We start from the raw sequence: 18,904 nt of genomic DNA on the forward strand, positions 1-18,904 counted from the left end.
AGTGGGCCAAGCCATGCAACATTTGGCTAGAGACGACTGTTTGGAGTCCCATTGGCCTTACATTTGACTCTATTATACTTTAGTATGCTGGGAAGTTCATGGTCATCCCACAGATGTGCCTTCAAAACAATCCCGAATCAAATCATCGACCCTCTACCACCGCGCTGTCTGGCCAAACACTAGTGTTGGTCGAATAGCTCACTATTCAATTCGGCAGCTATTCGCTCGAATATAGCAAAATAATTTGGGTGGTCGAATGTCAAAGTCAAAATCAAAATAAAAAAAAAATAAAAAAGTCGAAATCGTTCCTGCAGCCCTAGAGGAGCTGTGACATGTATTCTGTATGTGTAATACATGTCACAGCTCCTCTAGCGCTGCAGGAGTAATCAGTGGAGCGGAGCTGTCAGCATAGTAAAGCTCCGCTGATTGCTCCGCTCCCTGATTGGCTGGGGAAAGGGAAACCCTGATGATGCTTGAGCTGTCATCAGGGTTTCCTATTTCTCAGCCAATCACAGAGCAGTAGAGGTATGAATGGAGATAGTATCTCTATTCAACCTCTATTGCCCTCGTATTGCCTGCGGTTACAGCTAATTGAAGGTACCTGCTTTCAATTAGCTGTGACCGCAAAGTTCCCACAGTCCAGGAATCCCACAATGACATTATGATTCATAATGTCATTGCCGGATAACCTGTAAAAAATAAAAAAAGAACAAGTTTAAAATAAAAACACATACGAAATAAATAATTTTCTTTATTTTGACTTAGCCTTTGTTGAAAAATCCCCTTCTGTTATATTTTATGTGTTGCTCTTCTCAGGTTGTATTTATCTAACCTAATTTTTGGACCAGCTAAGGACTGGATTTTGTTTTTTTTTATGTCCAAATATGCAGAACCTCAAATTGTGTAATTTGTTTTTCTCAGGACTGTAATTGATCCTAATATTGTATTGTATTGGGTGTATTGGACGTGTAACAAAGCTTTGAATTATATGTAAAGCCAACATTTATATTCAGTTTTATATAGCGCAGGAATTAGTTTTGACCCCTTTTAATTTTTTTTTTTTTTTTTTAAACTTTTTTTCCCGAATTTTTGCTGTCGAATCCGGTGTTTTTCGGGTCAGGTCTACCCGAATTTGAACAGCCATATTCGGGTCGAATATAGGGACAACCTGAATTCAAACATCAACACTACCAAACACCTCCTCTTTGGTCTGTTCAAACAATAATGTTCAACAAGTCTTGTGATATATTTAGAAACAACTTTGCAAACCCAAGCCATGCCGCCATGTTGTATTTCTGGAGGAGGCAACTCTGGGCAACCAAGCCACTCTTTATCCTATTGTACAGTCCTTTTAATTTTTTTTTTTTTTTTTTTTGCCTGCATCGCAGTAGGGTGATTTCCCTTCACTTTCTATCTTACATATGTGATAGAAAATAAAAGTAAAATATTATTAACCCCCAAAGGAGGATTTCCTTTTTTTTCAGATGTCAACTCAGAAAGGGTGACACAGACAGCAATACAAACTGGGCCACATAGAACAAGGTCTAACCCTTCCCTACTTCTATCCACAACTAAAAAACAAAAACAAAAAAAGAATCACAAGTAAAAAAAAAAACTAATGTAAAAAATATCTTTATTTTCTAATATAAAATGCTGCTCCTTCCTTACCCCTAACATTTAACATGCGTACCTTGCTGCTATGCAACAAGAGGGAACTTTTTTTTCGCAGAAATGTTTGCACACTAGATATAGTAGCTTAGTTGTAGAAAGGTAATTTCAACATTTAAAAAAAAGGAAATAATAAAAGGAAAATAATTTTTTCCCTTAAATTATTGTTTTATTTACTTGCAATAGACCTCTCAAAACCGGTACCCGAATTTGAGAAATTCAGGTGAATCCAATCCCCAACACAGCCCCGTACCTCATACCCCCCTGTACCCCAGTACATTTCAAAGCCCCCTTTTCTTATGGGGTGTCTAATTATCCTCTGAGTTGGCCAATCTACTTCCTGCTGCCTCTGTTTATTTTCTTTTATATATCTTTTTATGAAGCTACTGGGGGAGTAACAAAAGTGAATGCACACGAGTCTGCCAGGGATTTGGAAATTGCATCAAGATGGTGGCACCCAATGACCGTCTCGGGGCTTTTGGATGTCTATACATGGGAGGCTTAACATTCAGATGATGGGTCAAATATGTTGATGTCTCTTTACATTTTTCTTTATGTTTATTGAAATCCAGAGGAGGAATTGAAAAAGGAAGAGGTAATCATTTTTTTTCTTAACAGTTACAAAATGATTGTTGTTTTTTTTTTCGACTTCATTTTAACACGGATCAGCATGTTATAGAGATCATATCCAGTGTAATGTTTGTGCAATATGTTACAAGGTGCTTATTATACACCTTGATGTCATTAACAGAAAGTTATATCTGACCAACCGACTCTGAGGAAGAATATCTATTCAACCCCTGGTACACATGACTAAATAATTACCTGACATCTTTTATGATTTCTTTTACCAATTTGAACTTTGTACTACCATTAAGGTTATAGCACATTTATCTTGTTTTAATGTATTGTGGTAATATTTATGGCAATATTTCTTTAAATACTAACTTATATTGGTTGGTGTATTTATAGTGAAAAATATTCCTTTACCCTTTAGCCCTGAAGAAGCCAAGCTCTCTGGCAAAACGTGTTGTATTTAATATGTAATATGGCTGTGACTATAGTTTTATTTTTTTCTTCATTTCCCTTCTCTAAAAACTGGTGCGTCTTATGGTCCAGTGCGTCTTATGGTCCGAAAAATACGGTACTCTGATTAGTGCCACCTAGTGGCCAGATCATTGCTTTGTACTATTGTATATTATGAATGCCAATAATACATAGTAAATTTTGATGCCTATACGTAATGTCAAAAACGCCTCTGTCTCTATTCCTCTTAATTGGTATTTATATTTGTGGTAGGCATAACTCATATTATTTTCTTTTGTATATATTTGAGTGAAGGACTCTTCCGCCTTTTAATATTTTTGTTTTATATGAGACAGCTCATGTAAGTCCCCATTATTTATACAGAAACTTCTTTCTTGACTACCCTGGACCCAACAAGTTTTGACGTCCTGTATAATCACATGATGTATTCTAAATTATTACTTCTTTTATTTATGTATAACATTTTGCTAAACAAGTAAAAGCTGAAAATTAAAACATAAACAACATTCACCAGCAGGGTTTTTTTGGCAAGTGTAATATATTTTACAAATCCATAGTATGTTATACAGCAAACAGTATTTGGTTACATGTACAGTTATTTTTTAGTATCACCTCTGCTTGAGGTTCAGTAACTGTTTATCAGACATAAGTTGCCTACTTGCTGGTTCAACAGTGTCCAGGATTCGCATAAAGTGTTTTGCAAACCATAACTTATGTCTAGTAAACAGTTACTGATCCTCAAGCAAAGGTGTTGGGTCTTGGGTTGAATGTCTCCATCTTGTTAGAGTAGTATGTATGTGCTTGTGTTTGCCTTTGTGTGCTTCCAATAAAAGAGGAAAGGAAACTTTTTTTTTTTAAGTACCCAGAAGTGAAATTACATCTTTCAAAATGCTTCACTCTGTTACAATGTCAGATGCATTAGAAGGCTGCAAAAGTTTTTATGCCCTGCAGCTCTCACTGGTTTGTCTTACTGACCTCCACCCATTGGTAGAGAGATGAAAGTCAGCAGGTGGAACCAGTGAAAGTTATGAAAACCCCAGGAGGTCATCTTTCCAGAAGTGTCAGTTTTCCTGCAGACTTATAAAAAAGACTAGAAGTGGGGATTCATTTGTACAGGCAGTATTCCCTCCTCCTAGTGATCCCTATGGGAACTTCAGGAAGTCATCTTTACCAGAAGTGTCAGTTTTCCTGCAGACTGAGGAAAACCCCTACATAAACCTACAATGGGTATACAAACAGCAATAAACTGTCACACTTACCTCTTCCTCACTACAACGTGCAGTTCTGACTCTGGGTGTGCCTGCGCTCCCAAGCCTTAAAAGTTTCGCCCATCCCGCCGGCCAATCAGGAAATACCCTTTTAATCATCCCAGGCTATTTAGCTAGCTCGGACATTTAGCTAGCTCCGCTGAGTTCCGGCAAGTTCCTGCACACCTGTTGCCTAATTAGGTGTTTCCCCTGTCCAGCTCTTGTGTTAACCTTTTATTGCCCAGTCTGCTGTTTCCCAGACCATTCTCTTGTGCTGTTCCAGTGTTCTTCTCTGTCAGTGGTTATCCCTGTGTCACCTGTGCCTCCTGTTGCTTCCAGTGTCTCCATTGTTCAATGTGTCCAGAGTGGCCCCTGTGTCACTGGTGTCTATTACCTAAATCCCTGATATTTGACTCCTGGCTTGTGACCTGACCTCTCTTGCTTGCTGCCTGCCTCGATCCCGGTCTTCCATGACAATTCTTCTGCGTAGTGAATTAGTACTGTGTATCTTCCTTACCACCCTGGTGTGCCCAAGTACCACAACCTGGCAGTAACCAGCAGCGCAACATCCTCAACACTAGAGGCTCTGGAGAAACCTGGTTACTGCTTAGACTCTGCACCTTGGCCCTTCCCAGGGTTCAGACCATTTCTGTGCAAGTTGTAGTGCCCCCTTGTGGCCCTCTCCCCCTATACATGACATAAACCATAACTGAGGGTATAACTCTTCCATACTATATCCAAAATAAAAAAGGCTTCCCCTAAATACTTTTTTTATATAATTTTTTTTTTAATTTTTTGCAAATTAATAGTAATGTATCCAATGGAAAGAAATGCATGTGTCAGTCTGTCAAGAGACATTCTGTATTACCGTACACACTCCACAGGATTACCAGACTTTCAAGATCAGCCACATTATCTTAATCCAACAATACAAGTGGCCACCTGCTGGGGCTTGCTGTGAGTTTAGGCAGGTGAAGGAGGACAAGGTGCATGACCCAACAAGGATTGAAGACCAAGGCATGAGCATGAGAATGAAAAGTACCGGGAGGACAAAGAATAGGAAGCTGCATAGCAGCAACATCATGGGAGAGGGAGCAGGTTGCCCAGACCAACTATGGTCCCATCATGGTGGCTACCAGTTGGCAAGAAAATAAATGGATAAAAGGTGAAATGGAAACCAATGTGAAAGTGAACTACAAAGAGAGGCAGAAGAAGAGGAGTGGTGGGAAAGATGTCTATGGGGTAGGTAGGTGGAAAGGCTGTTTTTGGGGTGCATAGGTAGATGGGAAGATGAATAAGTATGGCTGCAGCTTTCATCATAGATTGTAGAGAAGTGAGTCCGGTTAGTGGAACATAAGTACAAACACTATCTGCTTGCGTTGTCTTGTATGTGGTATACCACCACCTCGTGGATGATCTTCAAATTGACTAGGAAAAACAAAAATATTCGACAGTTTACAGACGTTTTCAGACATTTCTGTAGCTTAGAAAGGAAATGTTGATAGAAGATAATAGGTGTATAGATTATTATGTATTTGCATGCTAATTGGCATAATTATAAAACATTCTCTAAAATCTTTATTCAGGGAACAAATTCTATGAGATTTTCTCTGGATTTTTGACCAGAATTCCCATTATTTAATTTCAAACATTTACTGGGCAACATTGCTGAATCTTGGAAGTACAGTAAGGCTTTTTCCCACTTTTTCAGGTGAAATTGGAGGATATTGTCAAATATTAGGGGAAGCTTTGGGATTGTAGAAGATATTGGGCATCCCTGGGCACCCTGTGGAGAGCAATGGTTCTGAGCAATATGAAGAATATTATACAATACAATATGTTGTCAAACTGCGCTAACAGTTGGAGGGACATACAAATGCTTTGACCCATAAAATGTTTCCATTACTACATAAGCAAGGTAGAACACAAATAAAACTTAGACACCCCCACCAACCCCACCCCAGCACCCCACCCCTTATCTATTGCCTATGCTTTTTTGACACAATATAGACCAGTGGTCACTAACCTTTTTAGACCTATGGACAATTAAATGCACAGCCGTGTGTCATTTAAATAGGGAGAAACTTCCCTCAGAGTGACATCATGATGCCTGAACTCGGCCATTCTCAAGACTGAGCCTGCGATGGGAGAGTGGGTAGGCTGTGTCCAGAAACACACCATCCACCGCCCAGAGCCTTTAATCCATATGGGAGACATGGTCCATGGCTCTGGCCAAAGTGCCCCCCTGCAGGGTCCTTTTCCTGACCCTGCTGGAGGGCGCACTGGCCAGAACTGCGACCACCAACATTTTCTTGCTGACTGGACCACCAGTTTTCAAACAGAATTCAATAGTCAACAGATTACTGAATGTAATGAAGAATACATAAACTAAAACCATGTAAGGTGATGTGCAGGGTGCAGTCATTTGCAATGCAAGGTGCAAAGGTATAATATGTGCACAGAACTGGAATAAGTACTGCAGAATGCAGAGGTCACTATTGCAGAAAGAAAGACCAGGAGCCTGGGATAGGAGGGAGCGAGGTGTACGACCAACAAGACTGGTTGAGAAGGCTAAGCATACCTGGGTGGGGTCAAAAGATGGGGTAAAGATTTCAATAGGTCAAGGCTGGGATAGGTTAGAAAATAAATAGAATAAGGGGTAAAAGTTATATAGAAGAGTGGGGGTGAAGAGGTGAGGTCTGAGCAGTAGAAGAGAACATTCCCACCCTCTCTCTTTATGGTTATTATTATTATTATTATTATTAATAAACAGGATTTATATAGCGCCAACATATTACGCAGCGCTGTACATTAAATAGGGATTGCAAATGACAGACTAATACAGACAGTGATACAGGAGGAGAGGACCCTGCCCTGAAGAGCTTACAATCTAGTAGGTGGGGGAATTTCACACACAATAGGATGGGCGATATGTAATGGTGGGAAGTAATGAGGGTTTAGCAGACAGAAGAAGACGGGTAGGCAAGTTTGAAAAAATGAGTTTTGAGCGCTCTTTTAAATGAGCAGAAAGTAGGAGCAAGCCGAATAGGGCGAGGAAGACCATTCCAGAGATTTGGAGCAGCTCTAGAGAAGTCTTGTATTCGTGCGTGTGATGAGGTTATGAGTGAGGAAGTCATTAGTATGTCATTGGAGGAGCGGAGAGAGCGGCAGGGGGAGTATTTTTTAACCATGTCAGAAATGTAAGTGGAACAAGAACTGTGTAGGGATTTGAAGGCAAAGCACAGGAGCTTAAATTTGATTCTAAGGTGAAATGGAAGCCAATGGAGAGAACTACAAAGAGATGCAGCGGAAGAGGAGCGGAGGGAAGGATGGATGAGTCTGGCTGCAGCATTCATAATAGATTGTAGAGGAGAGAGTCGGGTTAGTGGAATGCCAGAGAGAAGGATGTTACAGTAGTTGGAGCTTGAGTGTGTAGCAGCTTCTTGGTCAATGACATTTGGTAATTTGAGGTTTTCAAGAGCAGTGCCTGGAGAAGATGATGGAGTGGTGTGGAGAGCCAGTCATCTCCAAGTGGTTGGTAATTGGTGTGGGAATAGTATATATAAGTGATAGCGTTCCTGAGGTGGGGGAAGTGCGCCTAAGAGCCTGGTATATCAATGGGAGCTGCATACCCCTGGTTTTATGGTGGTGAAAGAGGTAATGCCTTCGAAGACCCAGAACTTGACTGGATTTTACCTTTGGAATAGTGGAAAGAGTTAATGGGTAATGTTGAAATCAGGTTACAATGTTATGTGTTATTGTTATGTGGTGATGTATGTAAAATGTTTTAATAATAATTTGTAATAAATGACAGAGATTCCATCTGTACAATACTTTCATCTGAAGGCATTGGGATAAAGGGAAGAAGGGGGGGGGGGGGGGGGTTTCGGTGAAGAGACTGTACATGTACAGTAAAGGAGTGAGTAACACAGAGTGCAGGGGTCAGCACTACATATCAGAGAGAGCAGAGGTCAGGAGTAGGTCGTGCAGAGATAATGCAGAGAGCTTGATAAAATCACCCATTGGTGCCTAAACTACCTGCAAAAGAAAAAAAAAACTTTTGATTAAGCTGAAATTAATTAGTTTAGAATGCCTATTTGTGTAATCTGATCTAAGTGTAAAGAACCCCCCCCCCCAAAAAAAAAAAAAAATAAAACATTTCCAAAGCAACATATGTGTCAGAACCAGATTTCTCTCAAGGCCCCGAGGCCCAGGGTACCTTGGCCACCAGGGGGCGACATTTATACTATTTTAACATCTGTATGTGGAACTGGAACCCTGAATAACGCTCACAGCCGGGGCACCAACTCCACACCAACTCACCAAAGTAACGGGGAGAAAAAAATGATTGTGCAACTAAAAGTGATTATACTGAGACCACATACACTGCTGGGATCTTTCTATTGAAGGAATCACTCTTCCTTCTCCAGTACTCCCTACTCTCTCTCTTTTTCTTTCTCCTCTCATCAGTCATCTCTTAATCAATCATCATCTCTCTCTCTCTCTCTCTCCCTCTCTCTCTATATCATCCCTCTTTTCTCTATTTATCAATTCTGTCCCTCCCTCCCTTCATACCTCTCTTCCCTTTCCCTTATGCTCTCTCTCCCCTCTCACTCTGTTTGGCCTCTTTTACTTTCTCACCCTCCTTCCTTCCTTTCTCCCTCTATTTCTCTCTTAAAAATGCATCCTAATGAAAAGTCTATAAGAAACTTAAAACTCAAATCTCCAAAGGTATGAATTTGTTACACACTTTACACGAGGAAACCGCTCCATCTACTGGTTTGACCCATTTTAAAGGAAAATTCCTCTTGGTTTAAACTTGTGGCTTTAATCTGTCAGGTATTGCCGAGGAGGAAATCTTGGGACCTAATCAAAAGGCTGACACAGTGCCCGAAAAGTTGGAAATGTTGGGCCTGTCTCAGAGAGATGGCAGATCTACATATTAGATATACTACTACATATTACATATACATATTTCACATTTCTGTATTTGTATTACTTGTGAGTGGAAGGTGGCTGGTGAGACCATCCCTCAATTTTTCTCTCTTCTATATCAATATCTGCAAAATAAACAACCGAAGACAACGTGGGTCACATACCTGTTCAGTGTCCCTCTTATATCTACACCAATTATATGGGCCCTAATCCAGCACCAGCTAGTGGTGAGGGAAAATAATTAAAAGCCAGCACAAAGAAAGCAGGCCAGGCACATGGGGAATAAAAACTTGCCTAATGTTGTAATTCTTTCACACTCTACCGGAAACAGCCATGTGCAAGGAAAACTCATTTATGATTTACCAGCATGGGATTGGGTATTCAAGAGTGGGACCCCTGCTTATTTCAGCATTGGAGGAAATACTGAGGCATGATTTTGAAATTTTTTTGGAAGCAGCGCCTTGCCAGCCCCTTTCCACCATCACCCTGCATTACACAGAAAAGAACAGAAGGAGATCACCGGTTCTAAACCAAGGTATACAATGAAAACAGAAAGGCTTTATTAGCATGTGGATTAGGAGTAAATGAGAAAGTTGGTATTTGAAAGAATAAACCACACAATGCTGTTTTCTGAAAAACTACTCTTTTTTCCTGATATATTCTTGCCTTGGGAGTCTATGAAAGTATTCCCACCATTCTATTTATTCCAAGACAGGTATTATCTATCACAAAAACATTTCATTTCAACCTTCCTGTTAAAAGATTGAGGTTTGCTTTCTCATTCCTGTTATGTTGGTTCAGGAATATTTATCAATTTTAATGTTTATGTGTCAATTTTAATGTTGCATTTTTAATAAAGCCATATTATAAAACCTTTGGGCCTGATTTATTAAAGCTCTCCAAAGCTGGAGAGGATTCACTTTCATTAGTAAAGCTGGGTGATCCAGCAAACATGGAAAAGATCTGGTCCAGGATTGAAAACATTTTCTAGCAAATAGCAAATTATTTGAAAGAAATCTACTCTAGGTTTGCTGGGTCATCCAGCTTGATGGAAGTACAAACTCCCCAGCCTCAGAGAGCTTTAATAAATCAGGCCCATTGTCTCTGTCTTCATAGAACAGACATAAATTGAGCCCCATGCTACCTATAACCAGAAAGAAAACATTTTATTACAAAATAAATGATGATGGACTGTGGAACAGAAATTATATAATTTATAATTTATAATTTAATATATTCTGCCGACATCTTAAGACTTAAAATAAAAATAATAATTTAGGTCTGCCCCCCAGTTTATTTCCATGCATTATTTAAAATGTATTGGTGGTAAAAAAAAAGACAACTTGATGAGACGGGAGCTTAGCTTATGTTCACAATGACCAACACTGGCTCAAAATGAATAACTTTCTCTTCTCAATTCAATATGTCATTTCTGCAAAAATACAAAATACAAAGTTCTTTACCCCTGTTGGTTCTACGTTGTCTAGAAGTAGATAACAGGAAGTTTAGGTGAGAGGTGTTTCAATAGGAATCTAAACAGAAGTATGAGTGTAAACGTTGAGCGATGAGCTGACCATTAAAACGTAGAAGATCATTTTGCTGTAATTGTCAGGTCCTGAAACACATTATCTACAAGCACCATGATTGTTCTCTTCTTGATATTGTCTAATTGTGCAATTACACTCACAACAGTTCACCTTTTTATTTAATGTTATTTGAGAAATTTCTGAACCAAGTGGTTTAAAAGTGTGACGAGCAATTTAGGGCCGTTCCATTTATAACCGATGATTTGTAGCTGCTGGTGGGTCCAGTGTTTTATGCCTTAAATGGACCAATTTAAAATTACAACTAAAATCAAAATATTTAAATTCACATTTGCAATGTTCTTTCTTTTCCAAAATTCTATTTTTGCAATGTACCATGCATATCAATGACATGCAATCAGAATTTTGTTCCCTTTCTATCTGGAAAAAAAATGATGAGAATAGCAGAATTACATATGTGCGTGCAATGTTTTGTGACTGATGTGATTTTTGCGACTTATCAGTTACAAATCAGGAGATGAATGGATTGGTTAATCAAGTCATTGGTTAAATAATATTAGCAGGTATGTTTGTATCTACTAAACCTAACATGCCAGGTATCAAACCAAGTGCCCACATGGTTGTTGGAAGTGTTCTGAAGGGTGGCAGGTGATGCAAAATTATTTGCAACATAGGGCAAGAGAATCACAAAACAACCATAAGCATTTTAACTAACACTAATCAATGTCAAGCCAATACCTTCTTCTTCTAGATCTCGAGTACATAATGGTTGAAATTGAGTGGCTGAGATCAGTCAACTGCTTGGTCGTCCATCTAAACATAGACCTAAAAGGTTGCGGTGGAGCTCAAATGAAGAGTGAAACTAAAGACCATTCATACATTGCTAGGAGGTGGGATGAAAGTCACCGTTACAGATAGCCAAGAGCAGGGGTGTAGTCATAAAAAAAGAAGAAGGGGCATGGTAGTGACAATGGAAAGCGCGCATGCACATAATTTTAATGCTCTCGCCCCACTACACCCCTGGCTATGTGTCTCTTAAAGGGTAAGAAACATCCCCCAGAGTGACACCAGGATACCAGAACCAGCCCACTCTACTATTGCAGGTCCGAGCCTGTGATGGGAGAGTGGGCGGGTTGTGTTCAGAGGGACAACCTGCCCACCAGCCTGAGCCTGTATTTGGGAGACATGGTCCGCGGCTCTGAATGTATAAACAAAGTAAGGTGAGTTTTTACTTTTTTATTTTAATTTGACCCTTTATTATATCATTTTAAATATGACCAACAAATTGTTACTGAAACAGAAAGCAGAAGTCACTGATAGGAAACATGAAGTGTTCTGAGTCAGAAGAAAACATTTGCATATCCTTTTCTTTTATGACTCCCCACAGTTTCTATGTGAAGGTGAAATTATGTTTTTAGAAAAGGTTGCAAGAGAACAGGGAGCGTCCTCTGTTTTATAGAATTCAAATGATAGACTTTCAATAAGCAAGCACAACCTGCAATAATCACATTTCCTGAATGTCAGGGACAGTGCTGTTATTCATTGCATTGTAATCCATGCATCAGCTGCAAATGAAAGCCCATAACCTCCAGTACTCCAAATGAGGTCAGGCTCTGACTGTAGAGTTCCCAATATAAGATATATATATATATATATATACACATACATAAGGTATATGCAGAACACAAGATGCAAGGTTTAGAATGTTAAATTTAAAGTAGTAGATAATATCCCTGAAAAGGAACATACTGATTTATTGACCAGCCTAGTGATATGTCATATACATAGATATATATCAATATCTGCATGTCAGAACACAAGAAATGATGTGACTGCTCAATTTAACACATGACTGAAATCATATTTTCTGAATTTCAGATGTTACTGTTGTGCTCCAGAGAAGTGGCAATTCCACACTTCTGCAATGCGGAGGTCATTATGAAGAAAGATTAGTAGGAGTTATATGGAAGATTCATCACATTAATAATTCTTCATGTGTGCTCTCATATGCTGCCATATACAAAGGAGGACCAATACTACACACCAACTGCAGTACAAGAATTACACTTACCAATACATCACTGACCATCCAGGACACCCAGATATCTGATGGAGGAATTTATACCTGTGAAATGTCAAATCCTAAGGGAACCTTCATCAGTACAACCATTTTACAAGTATTAGGTGTGTTGTAATATACATTAAGCATAATTCTAGTCAGCCGTATTGTATAGATGCCAAATATTCAAGCAAAACATGCACCATCTGGACCCTACAGTACCAGGGCTTTATGAGTTGCTGACCTAACACATGTATAGTTCAAACTAGACAAAATGAAAAAGGGAAAGGAAAGAAAAAGACAGGCTTTTTTTTGGCACTAAGAATCATAGAAATTGTAGAAATTTAATAAATAACTAATAGGGACAACTCCATACTCAACTTTACAAAGTTCTCCTGTGCTAGAAGTTTTGCTAACACAGTTTGCTTGGAGATAATAATTCATAAAGTCTGTGGTCATTTTTTACAAATTTAGCAGTTACAATAAAAAGAGTAGAAAGAACTCGGTACCAACGCATTTCACCCAATGAGGGCTTTTTTTAGGGAATTTAAGAATTTGATATGTTTCATCTGCCGGTTTATGATTTAGGGGACCACGTGTTATGATAGAGATAGGGATGAGAGCAGCCAGATAGTTGTATATTTAAACTTTCTGAATGCTGCCTGCAGGCAGAAACAGTCTGCTTGTAGTAGTTTCTCGAACTTCCGGTGGGTCCGCGAAATTTCGGCAAACCGATTTTGCGAATTCATCGGAAAACCGAGGAAATCCTTACAATCCCCGGCACTAGAGGTTAATAAACCTCTAGTGCCCCGGGATTCCAGTGGATTCTCAGGGCTGCATTTATTCTTGCAGCCCTGGGAATCCTCCTGTTTGCGATCCCTGGCACTAGAGGTTAATTAATTAACTAGTTTCTCCATTGAGAGTTCATCTGCAGTTCAGTTTCCATGGTCACCAGGCTGATAGGAAAAGCTTTCCTCAGCCAATCCAGCCTCTGCATTCATTGATAAGCACAGCTGCCCGAGATCTTTTTTTTTTTTAATTCGATCTCGTTTGGCAAATTTACAACGGCCATTGTCGCTTACAATTTCAATACAAGTGAAAGTGGACGAATTCGCCGCAAGATTGAAAATTCGCTTGCTCATCACTATCTGCTAGCAATGTTCTGGTAGTTTACAAGGGGTAGTAAAGGTGGCAATATTGGAGAATAGAAACCATAAGAGTGTAAGTGGAGAACTCAGAATCTCCTTGGTAGTTCTCTCAAGGCGGTAAGCTATGAAGCTGATATAGTTAGTTGTTGGTGTATTTCACTACATTGTGACTTCACGCCCTATACCTTCTGTTCTGGGGAAAACTCTAACATGGGGACTCATGGGGACTGATTTATTAAAGCTCTCCAAGGCTAGGGAGGATACACATTCATCAGTGAAACTGGGTGATCCAGCAAACCTGGAATGGCTTTCTTCAAAGTGATTTGCTAACAAATGTTTTGAATCCTGCACCAGACCCCTTCTGGATCACCCAGCTTCACTGATGAAAGTGTTTTCTCTCCAGCCCTGGAGAACTTTAATAAATCAGCCCAATGTGTTTGGTCACAGTACACATAGTGGGGTAAATCTCCCCAATGGAAACACAGACAGCACTAAGACACTAATCAGAAATTAAAAATTTGAAAGGTGGCCTAACTCTGCCTCACTCTTAGCCAATGCAGAAAATAAATTAAGGTTCATTGTAACACATGTATATGGGGATCCCCTTGGGTAGCCAGACGAGGGTCCCAGTCCATCACCTGCACCAAAGCTTTTCTGTAGCTACCCCATGGGTTTGAAAATAATAGGTTGGCCATAATCCATCAAAACTTTTTTTGTTTTTCATTTTTGTGTAGTCCAGCCCTCTTTGTCCCTTGACGTTGGCAGCTCTGGATTTCCGGTATGTAAAGCTATTAGTGGATTCCCAGCTGCCGAGATCTCCTGGATCCCACATTCAAATAACATAAGTACTACAAAAATCAAGGTAACAAATGATACCTTGACAGTGATTAGCACATATCGGCTGAAAGGAGTCAACGTGACATGTTTTGTGACTCACCCTACATTTTCGAATCCCTGGAATTCATCCATTCAAGCAGAAAGTGAAATTGGTAAGTGTTCATTTAAAAAAAACAGTTTTCACCCCACCCATATAAATAAAGTTTTTTTTTTATTTTAATCTATTATAGGGGCTAAAGTTGTCACTCACTTAACCACGAAAGTTTTTCCTATCAAAAAGCTAGGCAACCAAATTATATTTTGGAAACAGGTGCAGTAATATTTCCATATTTCACTATGCTAAGCCTAACATAAGTTGAAAATCTTATTTTAGTTTTGGACAGAGTGGACTGCTCAGTTTTTAATAATATTGCTTTTGTATGTGACTTCACTGGAGACATTTTCCCCTACTTCTCATCAATGTGACTTCTATACAAGTAATGCATATGTAAGGGGAGGTATTATTTTTGTCACCAGGACAGGAAGTTTTAGATAGTAACTAAACATTGTCAAAAGTACTATAATGTTCCTACTTTACTAAATGTGTTTATGTCAACTTTAAAAGAACATAATTTAGAACAAGGTAGAAACAGAACCAGATTTATATTTTTTTTTGCTCCCCTAGGCCAGCTGGCTTGTGCTGGGCCGTAGATGCTGCCTGGAACAGGTGGTTCTGATTCCTAATGCCCCTAACGTGGCTTCACTTCTGGATCGTCAGGCTCCTCCTGATGGCTAATCCAAGCATGCCCTGAAATTTCTACGCACCCTGGGGTATGGGTGGGATTTTTTCCTTTGTAGGTTTAGATTTGGGCTTGTAAGGCAGCAGGAGGGAAATTGAGCATTTTGCCCTTATAGTCAGGCTCCATAGCAACATCAATAAATCAATTTATATGTATTTATATATATACAATACTAGCAGTATAAAATAAAAACACACTAGTTTCAATAGAAAATGCACACTACTAAGAACTCACTCCTTTGAAATCTGTACATGATATAATACACCTATCAAATATATTATACATGTACATCACACAGTAATAAAGATATGGTACTCTCCTCAGTACAGACCCCCTGTGACAGATATCAGTACAGACCCCCAGTGACAGATCTCAATACAGACCCCAAGTGACTGATCCCAGTACAGACCCCAAGTGACGGATCCCAGTACAGACCCCAAGTGACGGATCCCAGTACAGACCACAAGTGACAGATCCCAGTACAGACCCCAAGTGACGGATCCCAGTACAGACCCCAAATGACAGGCTTTGGTACATTTCCCCTGTACAGACTATTCCTAATCCAGACCCCCCTAAGTACTGGGCCCACCTCCTCTACAGGATCCCAGTGACAGGTCATGGTCAAGACCCACAGTCATAGGTCTCAGTACAGACCCTTGGTGACCTTCAGTGCAAACCTCCAATGCAGACCCCCACTAAAAGAACCCCAGTGCAGGGCCCTCAGTACAGACACCCAAATTACTTACCTGTGTTGCTTTCTCCCTTTAATTTCCTCCTGCTGTCAGAACTTTGCAGAGTCTGTTGGGCAGAAAATCACTCCCCACTTTGCTGTGGTACCACTCATTCTTCTGCTGGTCTGGTTGTGAAGGGGGATGTATTGAAGAGTCTTCCCCCCACCTTACAAATAGGGCTGCCTGGGGTTACTTCGCCTCATGGTAGATGCAGCTCTGCCTGCAATACATTGTTGCTGCGAGCATTGAATTAATTTCCATTTCTACACAGACATTGATGGTAGGAAGCAGTAAGTAAAGACAACCTATAGCAGCAAGTGAAGGTAAATGATAGATAGTTGTCTCACATAAAAGCACCTGAGCCATTGGTTCACCAACTATATCTTCATGCATTATTATTATGTGTGTACTGATCATTGTGCATTTGTTTTCAGTTTTAACAGGTTTAAACTGGACGTTTATCTGCATCTGTTTGGGATTCGTCATACTTCTCTTTTCCCTGAGTTATATTTTCTATATCCAAAATGTCAGGTATCTCTTTCAAAAAATGTATCTTCCTGTACCTTTTGCTTTAACTTAATAATTTTTTAATGCTAGATAATATGTCCCGAGAATACTTTCTACTACATACATTTCCATCCCCACACAAAGCTTTCAGATTGCATAAATCACGTGTGAAGTAAACTTTGTGCAACAAAATAATAGTTTCATTTTAAAACTTCCTCATGTAGCATCTATTGTTTGTCTTTTCTCCCCCCCCCCCCCCACCTCGTTGCTGCATTTCTTGCATGGAGAGAGAGGAAAAAGCAATGTGCAATGTATGATGAATCACTATGAAAGCTTATACAGAGCAGAAAACTTTTTATCAAACCAAGTGACAGCACAGGGCCAATTACCAGGAGCTAGCAGTGTCATATATGTGTAAGAAGCTCATGATTCCCAAATTTAGAATTAATGGGTATATCTCTACACTCTTGCTGATGAACTGAGTGAATAGGGAAAATAGGAAAGAGGAGTGACTGGGGTGGATTAGAGAGTATATGCATTTTGCTGACAGTTTAGTATTCTGGCTGATTCTCCAACCTACTTCCTACAAGTTTTTCTGAAACTCCAACCTAAAATAGATAGGCACATCATGCAATTCCATCATCATTAGGAGGTTACAAAATGTTCATATGTTTTTATTAGGTCAATAAATTTAACATATTTAGAAAGTGGGGTCCACAAATACAGCCTACAATCATGTTCGTCATAAAACTAAATGTGGCAAAATTTGGGGCTTGGCCGAATATAAGTGGGGTGTGGACAAGTTAAACTCACATCTCACTGCTACTGACATGGAGCATAATTCAGCACCACTCCAGGGCAGCGAATATTATTAAGCCTGCAAAAATTCAGACTAGGCATCTAAACACCTGCTGAGCCCATGTGGGTGATCCAGACCTTGTAGAAATTGAAGTCAAGCGAAAGGTGCTCAGATATATGAAAAATGTCTGTTTCTTAGTAGATGTGTGGGAATCCAAACTGCACAATCATTATAATTAAAGATGATTCCAAAAAAATGTTAAAGTTGTAAAACATATTTGAACGGTTAGAACCTCAGTTAACTATTAATAGTATTATTATTAGTATTCATTCTCTGTTCTGTTTGATATCCATCCCCCAAACAGAATCAATTCTTAGTGGGGCACAAACAGGAAAAAAAACTTGGCCAATGTTATAAATTTTCCTCACTCGACTAGAAACAATAAGGTGGATTTAGTAAAGGTATACCGTACATGCTGTACCTTGCAATTAATAATTCACTTAGTTTAGTAAATTAGATTAATCTCTGCTGACTTGAAACATCAAAATATTTGCAAGGAAAAATCCTGTATGGTTTCTCAGCTTGTGACTGGGTATTCCTTGCAAACTCATTTTCCCTGCATTCACTAACATTACTGAAATATTCATTGCAAGGTGATAATTCACCTTAGCAAGTGAATGTCTTGTATACCTAGATTAAATCATCACCCATGTATAGTTTGTCTTCTGTTTTCCCATTGGAAAAATTCCTGTCATGCCTAACACCTAACAAACAGACAGTTAGAATAAATCTCCTAGCATAGATGCAGATGGCAATAGAAAGCAAGCGTTCTAATTGGTTTCTATTCAAGATTACTATTTGGTTGGATTTGGGTTCCATAACTAAAGCTTAACTGGTTCTCTCAAACCAATAATTTAATTTTTTATTTTTCATTTGCAGAATACATTTCAAAAATTCACCTAACACATCTCCCCAGCATGGAGAGGAAGCAGAGGTATGTTCAAAGGTTGACATGGATTATGCTGATAGTAGGCAGAGTGAGAAAGATGGACAGATGACCTGGTATTTGAGGAAATGGAAAAAATAATTTTAGACAAATAAATGTTACTATTTAGGTACAGAAAAAACTTAGGGGGGGCACGGTACTATCCATGGCAAGTGTGCATGCGCATTATTGTTATGTAAACATGTCCGCTTCACTACACCCCTATGTGTCACTCAAAGGGTGACGTCATGATACCAGAACCCACCCACTCTCCCATCGCAGGTCTGAGGTTGTGTTCAGAGAGACAACCCACCCACCGGCCTGAGCCTACAATTCCATATGGGGGAGATGGTCTGTGGTCCTTCTCCTAACCCCACTGGGGGAAGACCGGCCAGAGCCACGGACGACACAAAAACTCTGCAAATTAAGAGTGGGCATGCGTGCCCATTCCCAAAAAAAATGAGAGCATTGCCTTCCCGCCCATGCCTACCGACTTCACCCCTGCTACTAAGGAAATCTCTAGATTTAGGGTGCATTTTGGCTTTGTATCCTTTAATAAGTTACTCATTGGATGTGTTCCATACACTACTTCCTAATATACTGGCAGGAGAACATCCA

General features: G+C 39.6%; 1 protein-coding gene across 1 annotated transcript in view; it reads left to right on the forward strand.

The window, feature by feature from the left end:
• The window catches only part of LOC140321616 (OX-2 membrane glycoprotein-like), a 77,868-nt gene that overhangs the window by 54,006 nt on the left and 4,958 nt on the right, over nucleotides 1–18,904 (forward strand). The window contains exons 5-6 of the transcript XR_011918987.1: nucleotides 12,320–12,625; nucleotides 16,430–16,526. The gene's annotated coding sequence lies outside the window, so the exon portion shown is untranslated. The remainder of the gene's footprint in view (nucleotides 1–12,319; nucleotides 12,626–16,429; nucleotides 16,527–18,904) is intronic.

Source organism: Pyxicephalus adspersus, chromosome 1 (genome assembly GCF_032062135.1).
Source record: "Pyxicephalus adspersus chromosome 1, UCB_Pads_2.0, whole genome shotgun sequence".
Lineage (NCBI taxonomy): Eukaryota > Metazoa > Chordata > Amphibia > Anura > Pyxicephalidae > Pyxicephalus > Pyxicephalus adspersus.